Source organism: Pelmatolapia mariae, linkage group LG9 (genome assembly GCF_036321145.2).
Source record: "Pelmatolapia mariae isolate MD_Pm_ZW linkage group LG9, Pm_UMD_F_2, whole genome shotgun sequence".
NCBI lineage: Eukaryota > Metazoa > Chordata > Actinopteri > Cichliformes > Cichlidae > Pelmatolapia > Pelmatolapia mariae.
The window spans coordinates 32,181,446-32,201,500 of NC_086235.1; the positions used below are offsets into that span (position 1 = coordinate 32,181,446).

A 20,055-nucleotide genomic window follows, 5' to 3' on the forward strand; every position below is an offset into this window, starting at 1 on the left:
GTAAGTGTTGAGGGGCTGCATTTCCCTTCCCAAGTGGGACATTTTGTTTTCTTAGGATTTCTCCATCTACAAGCACTGATTTGTCCGGCGCCTGGACATTTCTTTTCTAACCACTGCTCGTCAGCAGTGAGTTTTGTGGGCTGATTCCCCATTGTTACAACACAACTGCAGAGCTTTCTCTGGTATGAGACTCAGAAGTGGTTGCTGACACGCCCTTCTACTCCGGGACTACTTCCACGGAGCGATGTCAGTTTTACGGGACAGAACCCAACCTACTTCTTCGTCACCAGTACTTCAGCGTCTTACAGCAAATAAAACAACAATAACAACTGGAGGCAACTCAGCAGCGTATTGTGCTGTAAAATTAGTTTACCTCCAAAACACATACACAAAACACATATACATACACACAGATAGACATTTGCGCGCTAATTTGTCACGAAGTAATTCCGGCTACTTCTGAAACCAGTCTAAATATAATTTATTACGAGGTAATTCCGGCTACCTCTAAAACCAGCCTAAATTTAGTTCCTTCCGGCGAACTCAACCTATTTCACGTGTTTTTCCGAAGTAATTCCGGCTACTTCTAACCTATTTTACGCGTATTTCGAAGTAATTCCGGCTACTTCTAACCTATTTTGCGCATTTCACGAAGTAATTACGGCTACAGCAAACCTATTTTGCGCATTCTTCTAAACCCTTCCGGCGGTTTAAAACCAACAGAGTTTTCTCACCCTCAGTCGTCTTTTGCTGGTTATCAGGTCATCTGGCTGGACCCCAACGTCGTGGACCAGGCCCGGCCTGGATACGAATTTACGCCCAGGGCTTTCACCTCTACCTGGAGAGGGCTGTCGACAGACTTCGGTTCTGGCTTTCCCACGACGTCAGGATGCAGCAATCAGACCTTATTGGAGTCACAGAAACGTGTCTGGTGTTTCCATCTCTAGGCTCGAAGGACCAATTTAAATGACAGGGGATTTCTTTAAATCACCCTGCCGTTCTTTCTTTAGCCAAGACTCCTGAGGTAGAAAGCACAAACACACTGCAGTTTCTTTTACTCGCGAGGACGGTCACAGAAGCGCTCACACAGGAGACACTCATGGACTCGCGCTTTGTCACCGTCTGCGTTCTTTATTTATACAAGATTGTTCTGTGTGTATGTGTGTGTGTGTATACAAAGATGACAACATTATTCTCAGAACTCAGAGCTGAGGTTCCCCTTTTCTAAATCTGTATGTTCTAGAATAATAAGAGGAAGCTGTAAGTTGTTTATCACAGAAGAGTTCATGTCAAAAGTTATTAGGTGAAAAGTCACGTAGACATGTGCTTCACTGATAAACATAAAAAATACATTTCATGTAACTGATCAAAACATAATTTTCTTCTGACACATAGTATTTCTACCAAATCATAGTATTCCTTCTAAATCATAGTATTACTGCAATTTCATAGTATTTGACCAAAATCGTAGTATTTGTGAAAAAAAACACACTATGTCTGGAAAATCACAGTATATCTGTTATGTTATAGTATTACTACAAAGGCATAGTATTTTTGCCAATAAGAGTATTTGTACTAAATCATAGTACTTGTGCCAAATCATAGTATTCCTTCAAAATCATAGTATTACTGCAATTTCATAGTATTCGAGCGAAATCGTAGGATATGTGCAAAAACATACTATGTCTGCAACATCACAGTATATCTGTTATGTTATAGTATTACTACTAAGTCACAGTATTTCTGCCAATTCGTAGTATTTGTACTAAATCATACTACTCGTGCCAAATCATAGTATTTGTTGCAAATCATAATATTCAAATCAAAATATAGTATTTGTACCAAAGCATTGTATTTGTACGAAGTACAGTATTTCTGCCAAATCATAGAATTACTGCAATTTCATAGTATTTTGAGGAATCCCTTTTGTTACAGTATTACTTCTAAGTCATAGTATTTGTACTGAAACATAGTATTTCTGCCAAATCATAGCATTACTGCTATTTTATAGTATTTGAGTGAAATTACAGTGTTTCTGCAAAAACATTGTATTTCTGCTAAATCATAGTATTTCTCTCATCTTAAAGTACTCAATTATAGTATTTGTGCCAAAGTTTAGTATTTCTGCCAAATGATATTATCTCTGCTAAATCATAGTGTCTGCCAAATCATAGTATTTGTGCCAAATTATGGGATTTTGCCAAAACATGGTACTTGTGCCAAATTATAGTATTTGTGCCCAATTAATATTTCTGTTATGTTATGTTATAGTATTACTACTAAGTCGTAGAATTTCTGTTATGTTCTGCCATAATCATAGTATTACGGCTATTTCAAAGTATTTGAGTGAAATTACAGTGTTTCTGCAAAAACATTGTATTTCTGCTAAATCATAGTTTTTCTGTTATCTTAAAGTACTTGCACTCAATTATAGTATTTGTGCCAAAGTTTAGTATTTCTGCCAAATCATATTATCTCTGCTAAATCATAGTGTCTGCCAAATCATAATATTTGTGCCTAAGCGCAGCATTTGTACCAAAACGTAGTATTGCTGCTATATCATAGTATTTCTGCCAAATCATAGTATTTGTCCTAAAACTTAGTATTTCAACAAAATCACAGTATTTCTGCTATGTTATCGCTATATTACGTAGTGGCTAAGTAGGAGGCTGACTGTTACTAAGTGCATCAGTGTACATAGGTCATCTCTTGTGTTGGAGTGCCCTCTTGTGGCGCCTTTTGGGTAGTGCCTTAGTAAACGTGAACACTGCAAAGAAGTGGTATCAGACTGGTTTGTAGTGGAGGAATTTGTTGCCAGTTTGTTTCATCTTTAATCCGTATTCATGTTGTAATGTAGTAACTTTTGTGGCACAAATACCACAATATGGCAGAAATACTATGTTTTGGCACAAATACTTTGATTTGGTATACTTTAGCTTCTTCACCCCGTTTCAGCACAAATTCCAGGTTTTTTGGCTGTTTTCAGAAAAAAAAAGCTCTTTTCAGCAGAAACTCTGCTGATTCACCTCTTTTCAGCGCAACGTTCTGCTTCTTTGCCTCTTTTCTGCAAAACGTCTGCTGATTCACCTCTTTTCTGCAAAATTTTCATCCTTTTCGCCTCTTATCAGCACAATTCTCAGCAGCTTCTGATAATTTCAGCAGAATTGTCAGTCTATCCACCCCTTCTTTGAGAGAATGAGTTTGGCTCAGTGAGATGAGTAGCTTCCTTGAGACCAGGAGGGCCAGGTTCAAATCCTGTCCAAGGCATAATTTCTTTTCACCACTTTTCAGCAAAAATTTCTCTGTCTGTATCCCTTTTCAGTAGAATATTTGGCTTTTCACCACTTTTCAGCAAAAATTTGTGCTTCTTCACCTGTTTTCAGCAGAATTTTCACTTCTTCACCGCCATACAATTTTTTGCAACTTTTCATCTTTTTCAGCTATTTTCAGCAGACAGCTTCGGCGTTAAGGCATCCACACAGCATTTTCGCAGGAAATGCAAACTTTTTCTAGTTGTGTGGATGCCCTCAAGGGCTTCCACACTATTGAGTTCCTGTTTCTCTTTATTCTTTATTCCACTATTTACTAGTTGCTTCCGTACACTTTTTGGCACTTAACTACTCCCTCAGTTTTCAGCCGATTTTCTCCGTTCAAACTCTAAACTGTTCTGCTCTTTCTGCTAATGCCGGCTATGACTTTTGGTGTTTATTACTATTATACTTTTTAAAATATTACACTTTTTTCCTTTAATTTGTCCCATTGAAATGAATGGAAATCTTCAGAAATTCTGCTAAAACTTGCTTGTTTTTGAAACTTAACTACTTCCTCATACTTTCACCCAGAAACTCCATTCAAACTTTAAAATGTTCTCAGATTATTGGGCTATTCCTGTATGATTCAGCTTTTTCAGATCTTCTACCATTTTAATCTTATACCTCTTTATGTTTTCAGTTGCAAAATTGTGATTTTTCAGAAAATACATGCGTTGTTATGGTTGCTATGCAATTAACTCAGAGTGTGCACTTGTCCTTTCTGAATTTTCTCTTCATGTCTGAACAACTTCTTGCTACTCGCTCAATTTCCACTCAACTCCCACAAATTATACATCAAAACGTAGGTATTTTTGTTGGCTTTCAGAAAATGTCAGTATCATTCTTGTGGAATTTACAGATTTTTTGCAAATCTCTTCAGAGCAACACAAAGTTTGAAAACTCTCCATAGAAAGTCAATGGAGAGTTTGTTCAAAATCAGCACTGGATTTCTCTAATGAGAGGCATTTTCAAATTGTCATATCTCCTTAATGAAACAAATTTGAGACATGAGGCTTGTGCCAATATATCTTTAGACACTCCTGATGCTCACAATTCAAGAAGTTTTTTCTCACCTATTACCGTTCTGAGATGAGTTACACTTGTTTGAGGGTAGGAAATTCGTCATTCGCTCAGATTTCTTCAGGTTTTTAAACTCTGGAAATGCAGCACTTTTTTCTCTCGTCATATCTTTTTGATGGATTTCCACAGAGACCTGAAAATTTCCATGACTGTTCACCAAAGCCTTCTGTTTCTTACGGTGAAAGAATGATTTTGATGGTCCATATAGATTTAGAGTTACAAAACGTTGTTTGAGGGCAAGTCAAGGCAGTTTTTCTTCGCCTCTACTCAGTTACAGTGTATTACAAGTCATATATCTTCAATAATTTATATTTTATCTCTGAATTATAAAGACCTGCAGATTCCCCCATCTCGTCTGAACAAAACGGTGTCAGAATGAGCGTTCTAGCCCCTACGGTTAGGAAATTATGGCCATTTGTTCGAGGGGAATCCTGAATGTGAGAAATACACTGAAGAAGACTCATACTTCTCTCTGTGTCTGTGTGTGTAAGGGCTGATTACAGCAGGTGCAGCCAATTTAGCTGACCTAGATATACCAAGTCCAGAGTCTTAACAGCCACTGTTCCCTTTACTCTCTGTGTATATGTGTGTGTATCAATATTTCTCCCATGTTAAAGTATTAGTCCTCCATAATAGTATTTCTGCTAAATCAAAGTACTTCTACTACATCTTAGTACTTCTGCTCAATCATAGTAATTCTGGGAAATCATAGTATTTTTGCCAAATCATGGTATTTGTGCCAAATCATGGTTTTTGTGTCAAATCATGACATTTCTGATATGTTATACTATTACTACTAGGTGGAGGTATTTCTGTTATGTTATAGTATATGTGCTGAATATAGTATATCTGCCAATTCATAGTATTTATCCCAAATCATAGTATTTATGCAAAATTGCAGTATTTCTGCTAAAAAGCAGAAATAGTACCTTTTAGCAGAAATTTCTGTCAAAAGATATTATTTATGTTAAAACATAGTATTTCTGCTAAATCATAGTATTTGTGCCAAGTCACAGTATTTGTACCCAATCATAGTATTTCTGCCATATGATTGTATTTGTGCCAAATCATGGTATTTTGTTGCCAAATCATGTTATTTGTGCCCAATTAAAATTTCTGTTATGTTATAATATATCTGCTGATTATAGTATATGTGCCAAATCATAGTATTTGCGCCAAAAACATAGTATTTCTTGCCAAATCATGGTATTTGTGCCAAATCATGGTTTTTGTGTCAAATCATGACATTTCTGATATGTTATAGTATTACTAGTAGCTAGAGGTATTTCTGTTATGTTATAGTATATGTGCTGAATATAGTATATCTGCCAAATCATTGTATTTATCCCAAATCATAGTATTTATGCAAAATTACAGTATTTCTGCTAAAAAGCAGAAATAGTACCTTTTAGGAGACATTTCTGTCAAAAGATATTATGTTAAAACATAGTATTTCTGCTAAATCATAGTATTTGTGCCAAATCATAGTATTTGTACTAAGTCATAGTACTTGTGCCAAATCATAGTATTTGTACCCAATCATAGTATTTCTGCCATATCATGGTATTTGTGCCAAATCATGGTATTTGTGCCAAATCATGTTATTTGTGCCAAATCATGTTATTTGTGCCAAATCATGTTATTTGTGCCAAATCATGTTATTTGTGCCCAATTAAAATTTCTGTTATGTTATAGTATTACTACTAAGTCGTAGAATTTCTGTTGTGTTATAGTATATCTGCTGATTATAGTATATGTGCCAAATCATAGTATTTATAGCAAATCATAGTATTTGTGCTAAAACGTAGTATTTCTGCCCAATTGTAGTATTTGTGCAAAAACATACTTATGCAAAATCACACTATATCTGTTATGTTATAGTATTACTACTAAGGCATAGTATTTCTACCAAATCATAGTATTCCTTCAAAATCGTAGTATTTGAGCAAAATCGTAGTATTTGTCCTAAAACATACTATGTCTGCCAAATCATAGCATATGTTATGTTATAGTATTACTACTAAGGCATAATATTTCTACCTAATCATAGTATTCCTTCAAAATCATAGTATTACTGCAATTTCATAGTATTTGAGCAAAATCGTAGTATTTGTGCAAAAATATAGAATGTCTGCAAAATCACAGTATATCTGTTATGTTATAGTATTACTACTAAGGCATAGTATTTCTGTCAAATCATAGTATTTGTACTAAATGATAGTACTTGTGCCTATTCAGAGTATTCATACCCTTTCATAGTATTTCTTCCAAATCATGGCATTTCTTTGCCAAATCATGGTATTTGTGCCAAGTTATAGTATTTGTGCCCAAGTAAAATTTCTGTTATGTTATAGTATTACTACTAAGTCGCAGAATTTCTGTTATGTTATAATATATCTGCTGAATATAGTATATGGGCCAAATCATAGTATTTATAGCAAATCATAGTATTTGTGCTACAACGTAGTATTTCTGCCCAATTGTAGTATTTGTGCAAAAACATGCTTATGCAAAATCACACTATATCTGTTATGTTATAGTATTACTACTAAGGCATAGTATTTCTACCAAATCATAGTATTCCTTCAAAATCATAGTATTACTGCAATTTCATAGTATTTGAGCGAAATCGTAGTATTCGTGCAAAAACATAGAATGTCTGCAAAATCACATTATAACTGCTATGTTGTAGTATTAGTACTAAGGCATAGTATTTCTACCTAATCATTGTATTCCTTCAAAATCATAGTATTACTGCAGTTTCATAGTATTTGAGCAAAATCATAGTATTCGTGCAAAAACATACTATGTCTGCAAAATCACAGTATATCTGTTATGTTATAGTATTACTACTAAGGCATAGTATTTCTGTCAAATCATAGTATTTGTACTAAATCATAGTACTTGTGCCTATTCATAGTATTCATACCCTATCATAGTATTTCTGCCAAATCATGGTATTTTTTTGCCAAATCATGGTATTTGTGCCAAGTTATAGTATTTGTGCCCAAGTAAAATTTCTGTTATGTTATACTATTACTACTAAGTCGTAGAATTTCTGTTATGTTATAGTATATCTGCTGAATATAGTATATGGGCCAAATCATAGTATTTATAGCAAATCATAGTATTTGTGCTAAAACGTAGTATTTGTGCAAAAACATACTTATGCAAAATCACTGTATATCTGTTATGTTATAGTATTACTACTAAGGCATAGTATTTCTACCTAATCATAGTATTCCTTCAAAATCATAGTATTACTGCAATTTCACAGTATTTGAGCAAAATCGTAGTATATCTGTTATGTTATAGTATTACTACTAAGGCATGGTATTTCTACCTAATCATAGTATTCCTTCAAAATCATAGTATTACTGCAATTTCACAGTATTTGAGCAAAATCGTAGTATTTGTGCAAAAACATACTATGTCTGCAAAATCACAGTATATCTGTTATGTTATAGTATTACTACTAAGGCATAGTATTTCTACCTAATCATAGTATTCCTTCAAAATCATAGTATTACTGCAATTTCACAGTATTTGAGCAAAATCGTAGTATTTGTGCAAAAACATACTATGTCTGCAAAATCACAGTATATCTGTTATGTTATAGTATTACTACTAAGGCATAGTATTTCTACCTAATCATAGTATTCCTTCAAAATCATAGTATTACTGCAATTTCACAGTATTTGAGCGAAATCGTAGTATTTGTGCAAAAACATACTATGTCTGCAAAATCACAGTATATCTGTTATGTTATAGTATTACTACTAAGGCATAGTATTTCTACCTAATCATAGTATTCCTTCAATATCATAGTATTACTGCAATTTCACAGTATTTGAGCGAAAATCGTAGTATTTGTGCAAAAACATACTATGTCTGCAAAATCACAGTATATCTGTTATGTCATAGTATTACTACTAAGGCATAGTATTTCTACCTAATCATAGTGTTCCGTCAAAATGATAGTATTACTGCAATTTCACAGTATTTGAGCAAAATCATATTATTCGTGCAAAAACAGTTAAATCTGTTAAATCACAGTATATCTGTTATGTTAAAGTATTACTACTAAGTCACAGTATTTCTGCCAATTCGTAGTATTTGTACTAAATCATGGTACTTGTGCCAAATCATACTATTTTTTGCAAATCATCGTATTCGAACCAAAACATAGTATTTGTACGAAATCCTAGTATTTCTTCTACATCATAGTATTTCAATCAAATCTTAGTAGTTGTGCTGAAATGCAGTATTATTGCCAAATCATAGTATTTGTACTGAAACATAGTATTTGTGCCAAAAGAGTATTTCTACTAAATCATAGTACTTGTACCAAATCATAGTATTTCTGCCACACTGTGGTAGTTGTGCAAAAACATAGACTGTCTGCAAAATCATAGTATATCTATTATGTTATAGTATTATTACTAAGTCGTAGACTCTCTATTTTGTTATAGTATATCTGCTGAATACAGTATATGTGCCAAATCATGGTATTTATAGGAAATCATAGTATTTGTGCTAAAACATAGTATTTCTGCCACATTATAGTATTTGTGTAAAACCAGAATGTCTGCAAAATCATCATATATCTGATATGTTATAGTATTACTACTAAGGCATAGTATTTCTGGAAAATCATAGTATTTCAACTAAATAATAGTATTTCTGCCAAATCATAGTATTTGTACAAAGTCATAATATCTTTTCTAAATCATAGTATTTCAATCAAATCTCAGTAGTTGTGCTAAAATGCAGTATTATTGCCAAATCATACTATTTCTGCCAAATCATAGTATTTGTACTAAATCATAGTACTTGTGTCAAATAATAGTACTTGTACCCAATCATAGTATTTGTGCCATATCATCGCATTTGTCAGTTCAACTTATTTAACTCTTCTCAACAGCCCAACACCTCTTCTTCACCCCGTTTCAGCAGAATTGTGAGTTTTTTCACCCCTTTTCAGCACAAATCCCAGCTTTTTCAGGTGTTTCCAACAGAAATCTCTTTTTTAGCAGACATTCTGCTGATTCACCTGTTTCAGTGCAACATTCTACTTCTTTACCTCTTTTCAGTAGAAATTCTGCTGATTCACCTATTTTAAGCAGAATTTTCAGCCTTTCACCTCTTATCAATACAAATCTCAGTATCTTCTACTCATTTCAGAAGGAACCTTTTCACCTCTTTTCAGTACAAATTTGAACTTCTGTACCCCTTTAAAGCAGAATTTGGCCTTTTCACCTCTTTTCAGCAAAAGTTTCTGCTTCTTCACTTGTTTTCAGCATAATTTTTCAGTTTCTTTATTGCCATACAATCTTTGCAGCTTTTCAACTTCTTCAGTCATTTTCAGACGACAGCTTCAGCGTTCCGGCATCCACACAGCATTTTCGCAGGAAATGCAAATTTTTTCTAGTTTTTCTAGTTATTCCTCTAGTTGCTTCCGTACACTTTTTGGCACTTAACTACTTCCTCAGTTGTCAGCCGATTTTCTCAGTTCAAACTCTGAACTGTTCAGCTCTTTCTGCTAATGATGGCTATGACTTTTGGTGTTTATTACTATTATACTTTTTAAAATATTACACTTTTTTCCTTTAATTTGTCCCATTGAAATGAATGGAAAACTTCCACAACTCTGCTAAAACTTGCTTGGTTTTGAAACTTAACTGCTTCCTCATACTTTCACCTAGAAACTCCATTCAAACTTTAAAATGTTCTCAGATTATTGGGCTATTCCTGTGTGATTCAGCTTTTTCAGATCTTCTACCGTTTTAATTTTATACCTCTTTAAGTTTTCAGTTGCAAAATTGTGATTTTTCAGAAAATACATGCGTTGCTATGGTTGCTATGCAATTAACTCAGAGTGTGTGCTGGTCTGTTCTGAATTTTCTCTTCATGTCTGAACAACTTCTTACTACTTGCTCAATTTCCACTCAACCTCCACAAATTATACATCAAAACGTAGGTATTTTTGCCTGCTTTCAGACAATGTTACTATATTTATTGTGAGATTTACCGTTTTTTCGCAATTTGCCTCGAAGTGACACATAGTCTGGTTACTTCCCATTCAAAGTCTATGTGGAGGTTTTGAAATTCAGAGCTGAAATTCTCTAATGAGAGGGATTTTCAAATCGCCATATTTCCTTAACAAAGCAAAGTTAGGACATGAGGCTTGTGCCAATATATCTTCAGACACTCCTGACACTCACAGTGGAAGCAGTTTTTACATTCATCTTACCGTTGAGCCATAAATTACGTTTGTTTGAGGGGTGGAAATCTGTCCTCCTCTCAGTTCTCACACTCTGAAAATGAAGCCGTTTCTTCTCTCGTCATATCTCCGCGACTGAGGTACAAAGAGCTATGTAAATCACAGTCAAAATACACCAAAGTCCGCTGATTCACCCAGTACAAGAATTATGCTGCTAGCCCTCCTAGTTTTTGAGTTACACGACGTTTTGTAACTCCAAAAAACGGCGCTTTTCGCCTCTCACCGCGATCTATTTCTGATTGCTGATCTATTTGTTTTTCAGCCGCCCGCCCCCTTGCCAGGTGGCGCAATCAGTAATGACACGGCTCTGCACCTCAAAGGTCCTGGGTTCAATCCCACCTTGCTTCAACATTTTTTCTTCATTACAAATTTAAACACTATCACAGACCTGTCATTTATATTGATCATTTATTACAATTCTGCAAAGTTTTATAATTTTAGCAGCTTTTCTAATATGGACCGAAATACATACAAGTACCCAGCCTAATGAAGCAGACAGAGGCAGTAGCTCTGATTGGTGAATTTGAGCAGAATCAGGTTGTTCTTGCATTTCATTTCTTTATTTATTTCACACATGGTTCATCGTGTTTCTTTTTCTACATACAGAACCTTCTGCCTCTTTTCAGCAGAAATTCTGCGTCTTTTCAGCAGAAATTCTGCTCATTCACCTCTTTTCAGCGCAACGTTCTGCTTCTTTGCCTCTTTTCAGCAGAAATTCTGCTCATTCACCTCTTTTGAGCGCAACGTTCTGCTTCTTTGCCTCTTTTCTGCAGAAATTCTGCTGATTCATCTCTTTTCTGCTCCTTTCAGCCTTTTCACCTTTTTCAATGCTTTCATCTTTTTCAAATCATAGAGTTAAAATCAAAATATAGTATTTTTACCAAAGCATTGTATTTGTACGGAGTACAGTATTTCTGCCAAATCATAGAATTACTGCAATTTCATAGTATTTTGAGGAATCCCTTTTGTTATAGTATTACTTCTAAGTTATAGTATTTCTGCTTTGTCATAGTATTTGTACTGAAACATAGTATTTCTGCCAAATCATAGTATTACTGCTATTTCATAGTATTTGAGTGAAATTACAATGTTTCTGCCAAAACATTGCATTTCTGCTACTGGATTTCCGCTGTATTACGTAGTGGCTAAGTAGGAGGCTGACTGTTACTAAGTGCATCAGTGTACATAGGTCATCTCTTGTGTTGGAGTGCCCTCTTGTGGCACCTTTTGAGTAGTGCCTTAGTAAACGTGAACACTGCAAAGAAGTGGTATCAGACTGGTTTGTAGTGGAGGAATTTGTTGCCAGTTTCTTTCATCTTTAATCCGTATTCATGTTGTAATGTAGTAACTTTTGTGGCACAAATACTACAATATGGCAGAAATACTATGTTTTGGCACAAATACTTTGATTTGGTATACTTTAGCTTCTTCACCCCTTTTCAGCAAAATTTTCTTTTTTTTCCACCCCTTTTTAGCAGCTTTTCTAATATGGACCTCAGATTCTTCTTAACGCTCCATGGCAGAAATACATACAAGTACACAGCCTGATGAAGCAGACAGAGGCAGTACCTCTGATTGGTGAATTTGAGCAGAACCAGGTTGTTCTGCCTCTTTTCAGCAGAAATTCTGCTCATTCACCTCTTTTCAGCGCAACGTTCTGCTTCTTTGCCTCTTTTCAGCAGAAATTCTGCTGATTCACTTCTTTTCTGCAAAATTTTCAGCCTTTTCTCCTCTTATCAGCACAATTCTCAGCAGGTTCTGCTCATTTCAGCAAAATTGTCCGTCTCTCCACCTCTTTTTTGTGAGAATCACTTTGGTTCAGTGAGATGAGTAGTTGCCTTTAGACTAGGAGGGCCAGGTTCAAATCCTGCTCAGGGCAATGTTTTTTTTTTCACCACCATGCAACTTTTCATCGTTTTCAGCTTTTCAGCAGACAGCTTCAGCGTTAAGGCATCCACACAGCATTTTCGCAGGAAATGCAAATTTTTCTAGTTGTGTGGATGCCTCATGGCATCCACACTATTGTTTTCCTGTTTCTCTTTATTCTTTATTATTCTGGTTGCTTCCGTACGTTTTTCGGCACTTAACTACTCCCTCAGTTTTCAGCCGATTTTCTCAGTTCAAACTCTAAACTGTTCTGCTCTTACTGCTAATTCCAGCTATGACTTTTGGTGTTTATTACTATTATACTTTTTAAAATATTACACTTTTTTCCTTTAATTTGTCCCATTGAAATGAATGGAAAACTTCCACAATTCTGCTAAAACTTTCTTGGTTTTCAAACTTAACTGCTTCCTCATACTTTCACCTAGAAACTCCATTCAAACTTTAAAATGTTCTCAGATTATTGGGCTATTCCTGTGTGATTCAGCTTTTTCAGATCTTCTACCGTTTTAATCTTATCTCTCTTTAAGTTTTCAGTTGCAAAATTGTGATTTTTCAGAAAATACATGCGTTGCTATGGTTGCTATGCAATTAACTCAGAGTGTGTGCTGGTCTGTTCTGAATTTTCTCTTCATGTCTGAACAACTTCTTGCTACTCGCTCAATTTCCACTCAACCCCCACAAATTATACATCAAAACGTAGGTATTTTTGCTGGCTTTCAGACAATGTTACTATCTTTATTGTGAGATTTACCGTTTTTTCGCAATTTGCCTCGAAGTGACACAAGGTCTGACAAGTTCCCATTCAAAGTCTATGTGGAGGTTTTGAAATTCAGAGCTGAAATTCTGTAACGGGAGGCATTTTCAAATCGCCATATCTCTTTAACAAAGCAAAGTTAGGACATGAGGCTTGTGCCAATATATCTTCAGACACTGCTGACACTCACAGTGGAAGCAGTTTTTACAATTATCTTACCGTTGAGCAATGAATTACGTTTGTTCCAGGGGTGGAAATCTGTCCTTCTCTCCGTCTTTAAACTCTGGAAATGAAGCCGTTTCTTCTCTCGTCATATCTCCGCGACAGAGGTACAAAGAGCAATGGAAATCGCAGTCAAAGTACACCAAAGTCCGCTGATTCACCCAGTACAAGAATTATGCTGCTAGCCCTCCTAGTTTTTGAGTTACACGACGTTTTGTAACACCAAAAACCGGCGTTTTTCGCCTTTCACCGCGATCTATTTCTGACTGCTGAAGTCTCTGTCTTTCAGGCCGCCGCCCCCTTTCCAGGTGGCGCAATCAGTAATGACACGGCTCTGCAGCACAAAGGTCGTGGGTTCAATCCCAGCTTGGCCAACGTGGTTTTTTTTCACTACAAAAATCACAGACCTGTAATTTATATTGATCATTTATTACAATTCTGCAAAGTTTTGTGAGTTTAGCAGTTTTTCTAATATGGGCCGAAATACATACAAGTACACAGCCTAATGAAGCAGACAGAGGCAGTAGCTCTGATTGGTGAATTTGAGCAGAACCAGGTTGTTCTGCCTCTTTTTTGCAGACATTATGCTCATTCACCTCTTTTCAGCACAACGTTCTGCTTCTTTGCCTCTTTTCTGCAGAAATTCTGCTGATTCATCTCCTTTCTGCAAAATTTTCAGCCTTTTCACCTTTTTCAATGCTTTCATCTTTTTCAAATCATAGAGTTCAAATCAAAATATAGTATTTTTACCAAAGCATTGTATTTGTACGAAGTACAGTATTTCTGCCAAATCATAGAATTACTGCAATTTCATAGTATTTTGAGGAATCCCTTTTGTTATAGTATTACTTCTAAGTCATAGTATTTCTGCTTTGTCATAGTATTTGTACTGAAACATAGTATTTCTGCCAAATCATAGTATTACTGCTATTTCATAGTATTTGAGTGAAATTACAGTGTTTCTGCAAAAACATTGTATTTCTGCTACTGTATTTCCGCTGTATTACGTAGTGGCAAAGTAGGAGGCTGACTGTTACTAAGTGCATCAGTGTACATAGGTCATCTCTTGTGTTGGAGTGCCCTCTTGTGGCGCCTTTTGGGTAGTGCCTTACTAAATGTGAAAATGTGAACACTGCAAAGAAGTGGTATCAGACTGGTTTGTAGTGGAGGAATTTGTTGCCAGTTTCTTTCATCTTTAATCCCTATTCATGTTGTAATGTAGTAGTACCACAATATGGCAGAAACACTATGTTTTGGCACAAATACTTTGATTTGGTATACTTTAGCTTCTTCACCCCTTTTCAGCACAAATTCCAGCTTTTTTGGCTGTTTTCAGAAAAAAAAACTCTTTTCAGCAGAAATTCTGCTGATTCATCTCTTTTCAGCGCAAGTTTCTGCTTCTTTGCCTCTTTTATGCAGAAATTCTGCTGATTCACCTCTTTTCTGCAAAATTTTCAGCCTTTTCACCTCTTATCAGCACAATTCTCAGCCGCTTCTGCTCATTCCACCATAATTGTCAGTCTTTCCATCTCTTTCCGTGTGAGAGTGAGTTTGGCACAGTGAGATGAGTCTCTGCCTTGAGCCCAGGAGGGCCAGGTTCAAATCCTCCTCAGGGAGGCATGTTTTTTTACACCACCATAAACTTTTTGCAACTTTTCATCTTTTTCAGCTTTTCAGCAGACAGCTTCAGCGTTAAGGCATCCACACAGCATTTTCGTAGGAAATGCAAATTTTTCTAGTTGTGTGGATGCCCTCAGAGGGCATCCACACTATTGAGTTCCTGTTTCTCTTTATTCTTTAATATTCTTAAAGTTGCTTCCGTACGTTTTTCGGCACTTAACTACTCCCTCAGTTTTCAGCCGATTTTCTCAGTTCAAACTCTAAACTGTTCTGCTCTTTCTGCTAACGACTGCTATGACTTTTGGTGTTTATTACTATTATACTTTTTAAAATATTACACTTTTTTCCTTTAATTTGTCCCATTGAAATGAATGGAAAACTTCCACAATTCTGCTAAAACTTGCTTGGTTTTGAAACTTAACTGCTTCCTCATACTTTCACCTAGAAACTCCATTCAAACTTTAAAATGTTCTCAGATTATTGGGCTATTCCTGTGTGATTCAGCTTTTTCAGATCTTCTACGGTTTTAATTTTATACCTCTTTAAGTTTTCAGTTGCAAAATTGTGATTTTTCAGAAAATACATGCGTTGCTATGGTTGCTATGCAATTAACTCAGAGTGTGTGCTGGTCTGTTCTGAATTTTCTCTTCATGTCTGAACAACTTCTTGCTACTCGCTCAATTTCCACTCAACCTCCACAAATTATACATCAAAACGTAGGTATTTTTGCTGGATTTCAGACAATGTTACTATCTTTATTGTGCGATTTACCGTTTTTTCGCAATTTGCCTCGAAGTGACACATAGTCTGGTTACTTCCCATTCAAAGTCTATGGGGAGGTTTTGAAATTCAGAGCTGAAATTCTGTAACGGGAGGCATTTTGAAATCGCCATATCTCCTTAATAAAGCAAAGTTAGGACATGAGGCTTGTGCCAATTTATCTTCAGACACTGCTGAAACTCACAGTGGAAGCAGTTTTTACATTCATCTTACCGTTGAGCCATAAATTACGTTTGTTTGAGGGGTGAAAATCTGTCCTCCTCTCAGTTCTCACACTCTGAAAATGAAGCCGTTCCTTCTCTCGTCATATCTCCGCGACGGAGGTACAAAGAGCTATGAAAATCGCAGTCAAAATACACCACACTCCGCTGATTCACCCAGTACAAGAATTATTCTGCTAGCCCTCCTAGTTTTTGAGTTACACGACGTTTTGTAACTCCAAAAAACGGCGCTTTTCGCCTCTCACCGCGATCTATTTCTGATTGCTGATCTATTTGTTTTTCAGCCGCCCGCTCCCTTCCCAGGTGGCGCAATCAGTAATGACACGGCTCTGCAGCTACAAGGTCGTGGGTTCAATCCCACCTTGCTTCAACATTTTTTTTCATTACAAATTAAAACACTATCACAGACCTGTCATTTATATTGATCATTTATTACAATTCTGCAAAGTTTTATAATTTTAGCAGCTTTTCTAATATGGACCGAAATACATACAAGTACCCAGCCTAATGAAGCAGACAGAGGCAGTAGCTCTGATTGGTGAATTTGAGCAGAATCAGGTTGTTCTTTCATTTCATTTCTTTATTTCACACATGGTTTATCGTGTTTCTTTTTCTACATACAGAACCTTCTGCCTCTTTTTAGCAGAAATTCTGCCTCTTTTCAGCAGAAATTCTGCTCATTCACCTCTTTTCAGCGCAATGTTCTGCTTCTTTGCCTCTTTTCTGCAGAAATTCTGCTGATTCATCTCTTTTCTGCAAAATTTCCAGCCTTTTCACCTTTTTCAATGCTTTCATCTTTTTCAAATCATAGAGTTCAAATCAAAATATAGTATTTTTACCAAAGCATTGTATTTGTACGAAGTACAGTATTTCTGCCAAATCATAGAATTACTGCAATTTCATAGTATTTTGATGAATCCCTTTTGTTATAGTATTACTTCTAAGTCATAGTATTTCTGCTTTGTCATAGTATTTGTACTGAAACATAGTATTTCTGCCAAATCATAGTATTACTGCTATTTCATAGTATTTGAGTGAAATTACAATATTTCTGCAAAAACATTGCATTTCTGCTACTGTATTTCCGCTGTATTACGTAGTGGCAAAGTAGGAGGCTGACTGTTACTAAGTGCATCAGTGTACATAGGTCATCTCTTGTGTTGGAGTGCCCTCTTGTGGCGCCTTTTGGGTAGTGCCTTAGTAAACGTCAACAATGCAAAGAAGTGGTATCAGACTGGTTTGTAGTGGAGGAATTTGTTGCCAGTTTCTTTCATCTTTAATCCGTATTCATGTTGTAATGTAGTAACTTTTGTAGCACAAATACCACAATATGGCAGAAATACTGTTTTGGCACAAATACTTTGATTTGGTATACTTTAGCTTCTTCACCCTTTTTCAGCAAAGTTTTCATTTTTTTCACCCCTTTTCAGCACAAATTCCAGCTTTTTTGGCTGTTTTCAGAAAAAAAAACTATTTTCAGCAGAAACTCTGCTGATTCACCTCTTTTTAGCGCAAGTTTCTGCTTCTTTGCCTCTTTTCTGCAGAAATTCTGCTGATTCACCTCTTTTCTGCAAAATTTTCAGCCTTTTCACCTCTTATCAGCACAATTCTCAGCAGCTTCTGCTCATTTCAGCAGAATTGTCAATCTGTCCACCTCTTCTTTGTGTAAATGAGTTTGGGTCAGTGAGCTGAGTAGCTTCTCTGAGTCTGGCGGGGCCAGGTTCGAATCCTACTCAGGGTGACATTTTTTTTTCACCAGAATATAACTTTTTGCAACTTTTCAGCTTTTCAGCAGACAGCTTCAGCGTTAAGGCATCCACACAGCATTTTCGCAGGAAATGCAAATTTTCTAGTTGTGTGGATGCCTTCAAAGGCATCCACACTATTGAGTTCCTGTTTCTCTTTATTCTTTAATATTCTTAAAGTTGCTTCCGTACGTTTTTCGGCACTTAACTACTCCCTCAGTTTTCAGCCGATTTTCTCAGTTCAAACTCTAAACTGTTCTGCTCTTTCTGCTAACGACTGCTATGACTTTTGGTGTTTATTACTATTATACTTTTTAAAATATTACACTTTTTTCCTTTAATTTGTCCCATTGAAATGAATGGAAAACTTCCACAATTCTGCTAAAACTTGCTTGGTTTTGAAACTTAACTGCTTACTCATACTTTCACCTAGAAACTCCATTCAAACTTTAAAATGTTCTCAGATTATTGGGCTATTCCTGTGTGATTCAGCTTTTTCAGATCTTCTACGGTTTTCATTTTATACCTCTTTAAGTTTTCAGTTGCAAAATTGTGATTTTTCAGAAAATACATGCGTTGCTATGGTTGCTATGCAATTAACTCAGAGTGTGTGCTGGTCTGTTCTGAATTTTCTCTTCATGTCTGAACAACTTCTTGCTACTCGCTCAATTTCCACTCAACCTCCACAAATTATACATCAAAACGTAGGTATTTTTGCTGGCTTTCAGACAATGTTACTATCTTTATTGTGAGATTTACCGTTTTTTCGCAATTTGCCTCGAAGTGACACATAGTCTGGTTACTTCCCATTCAAAGTCTATGGGGAGGTTTTGAAATTCAGAGCTGAAATTCTGTAACGGGAGGCATTTTGAAGTCGCCATATCTCCTTAACAAAGCAAAGTTAGGACATGAGGCTTGTGCCAATATATCTTCAGACACTGCTGACACTCACAGTGGAAGCCGTTTTTACATTCATCTTACCGTTGAGCCATAAATTACGTTTGTTTGAGGGGTGGAAATCTGTCCTCCTCTCAGTTCTCACACTCTGAAAATGAAGCCGTTCCTTCTCTTGTCATATCTCCGCGACGGAGGTACAAAGAGCTATGAAAATCGCAGTCAAAATACACCAAAGTCCGCTGATTCACCCAGTGCAAGAATTATTCTGCTAGCCCTCCTAGTTTTTGAGTTACACGACGTTTTGTAACTCCAAAAAACGGCGCTTTTCGCCTCTCACCGCGATCTATTTCTGATTGCTGATCTATTTGTTTTTCAGCCGCCCGCCCCCTTGCCAGGTGGCGCAATCAGTAATGACACGGCTCTGCAGCTCAAAGGTCCTGGGTTCAATCCCACCTTGCTTCAACATTTTTTTTTCATTACAAATTTAAACACTATCACAGACCTGTCATTTATATTGATCATTTATTACAATTCTGCAAAGTTTTATAATTTTAGCAGCTTTTCTAATATGGACCGAAATACATACAAGTACCCAGCCTAAGGAAGCAGACAGAGGCAGTAGCTCTGATTGGTGAATTTGAGCAGAATCAGGTTGTTCTTTCATTTCATTTCTTTATTTATTTCACACATGGTTCATCGTGTTTCTTTTTCTACATACAGAACCTTCTGCCTCTTTTCAGCAGAAATTCTGCCTCTTTTCTGCAGAAATTCTGCTCATTCACCTCTTTTCAGCGCAACGTTCTGCTTCTTTGCCTCTTTTCAGCAGAAATTCTGCTCATTCACCTCTTTTCAGCGCAACGTTCTGCTTCTTTGCCTCTTTTCTGCAGAAATTCTGCTGATTCATCTCTTTTCTGCTCATTTCAGCCTTTTCACCTTTTTCAATGCTTTCATCTTTTTCAAATCATAGAGTTAAAATCAAAATATAGTATTTTTACCAAAGCATTGTATTTGTACAAAGTACAGTATTTCTGCCAAATCATAGAATTACTGCAATTTCATAGTATTTTGAGGAATCCCTTTTGTTATAGTATTACTTCTAAGTCATAGTATTTCTGCTTTGTCATAGTATTTGTACTGAAACATAGTATTTCTGCCAAATCATAGTATTACTGCTATTTCATAGTATTTGAGTGAAATTACAGTGCTTCTGCAAAAACATTGTATTTCTGCTACTGTATTTCCGCTGTATTACGTA

At 36.0% G+C, this 20,055-nt stretch overlaps 1 protein-coding gene across 1 annotated transcript in view; it reads right to left on the minus strand.

Annotated features, from left to right (window-relative positions):
• LOC134634487 (uncharacterized) overlaps window positions 1-13,607 on the minus strand; it is a 70,321-nt gene extending 56,714 nt beyond the window's left edge. The window contains exon 1 of the mRNA XM_063483720.1: window positions 13,535-13,607. The gene's annotated coding sequence lies outside the window, so the exon portion shown is untranslated. The remainder of the gene's footprint in view (window positions 1-13,534) is intronic.
• Window positions 13,608-20,055: the final 6,448 nt, after the last annotated feature.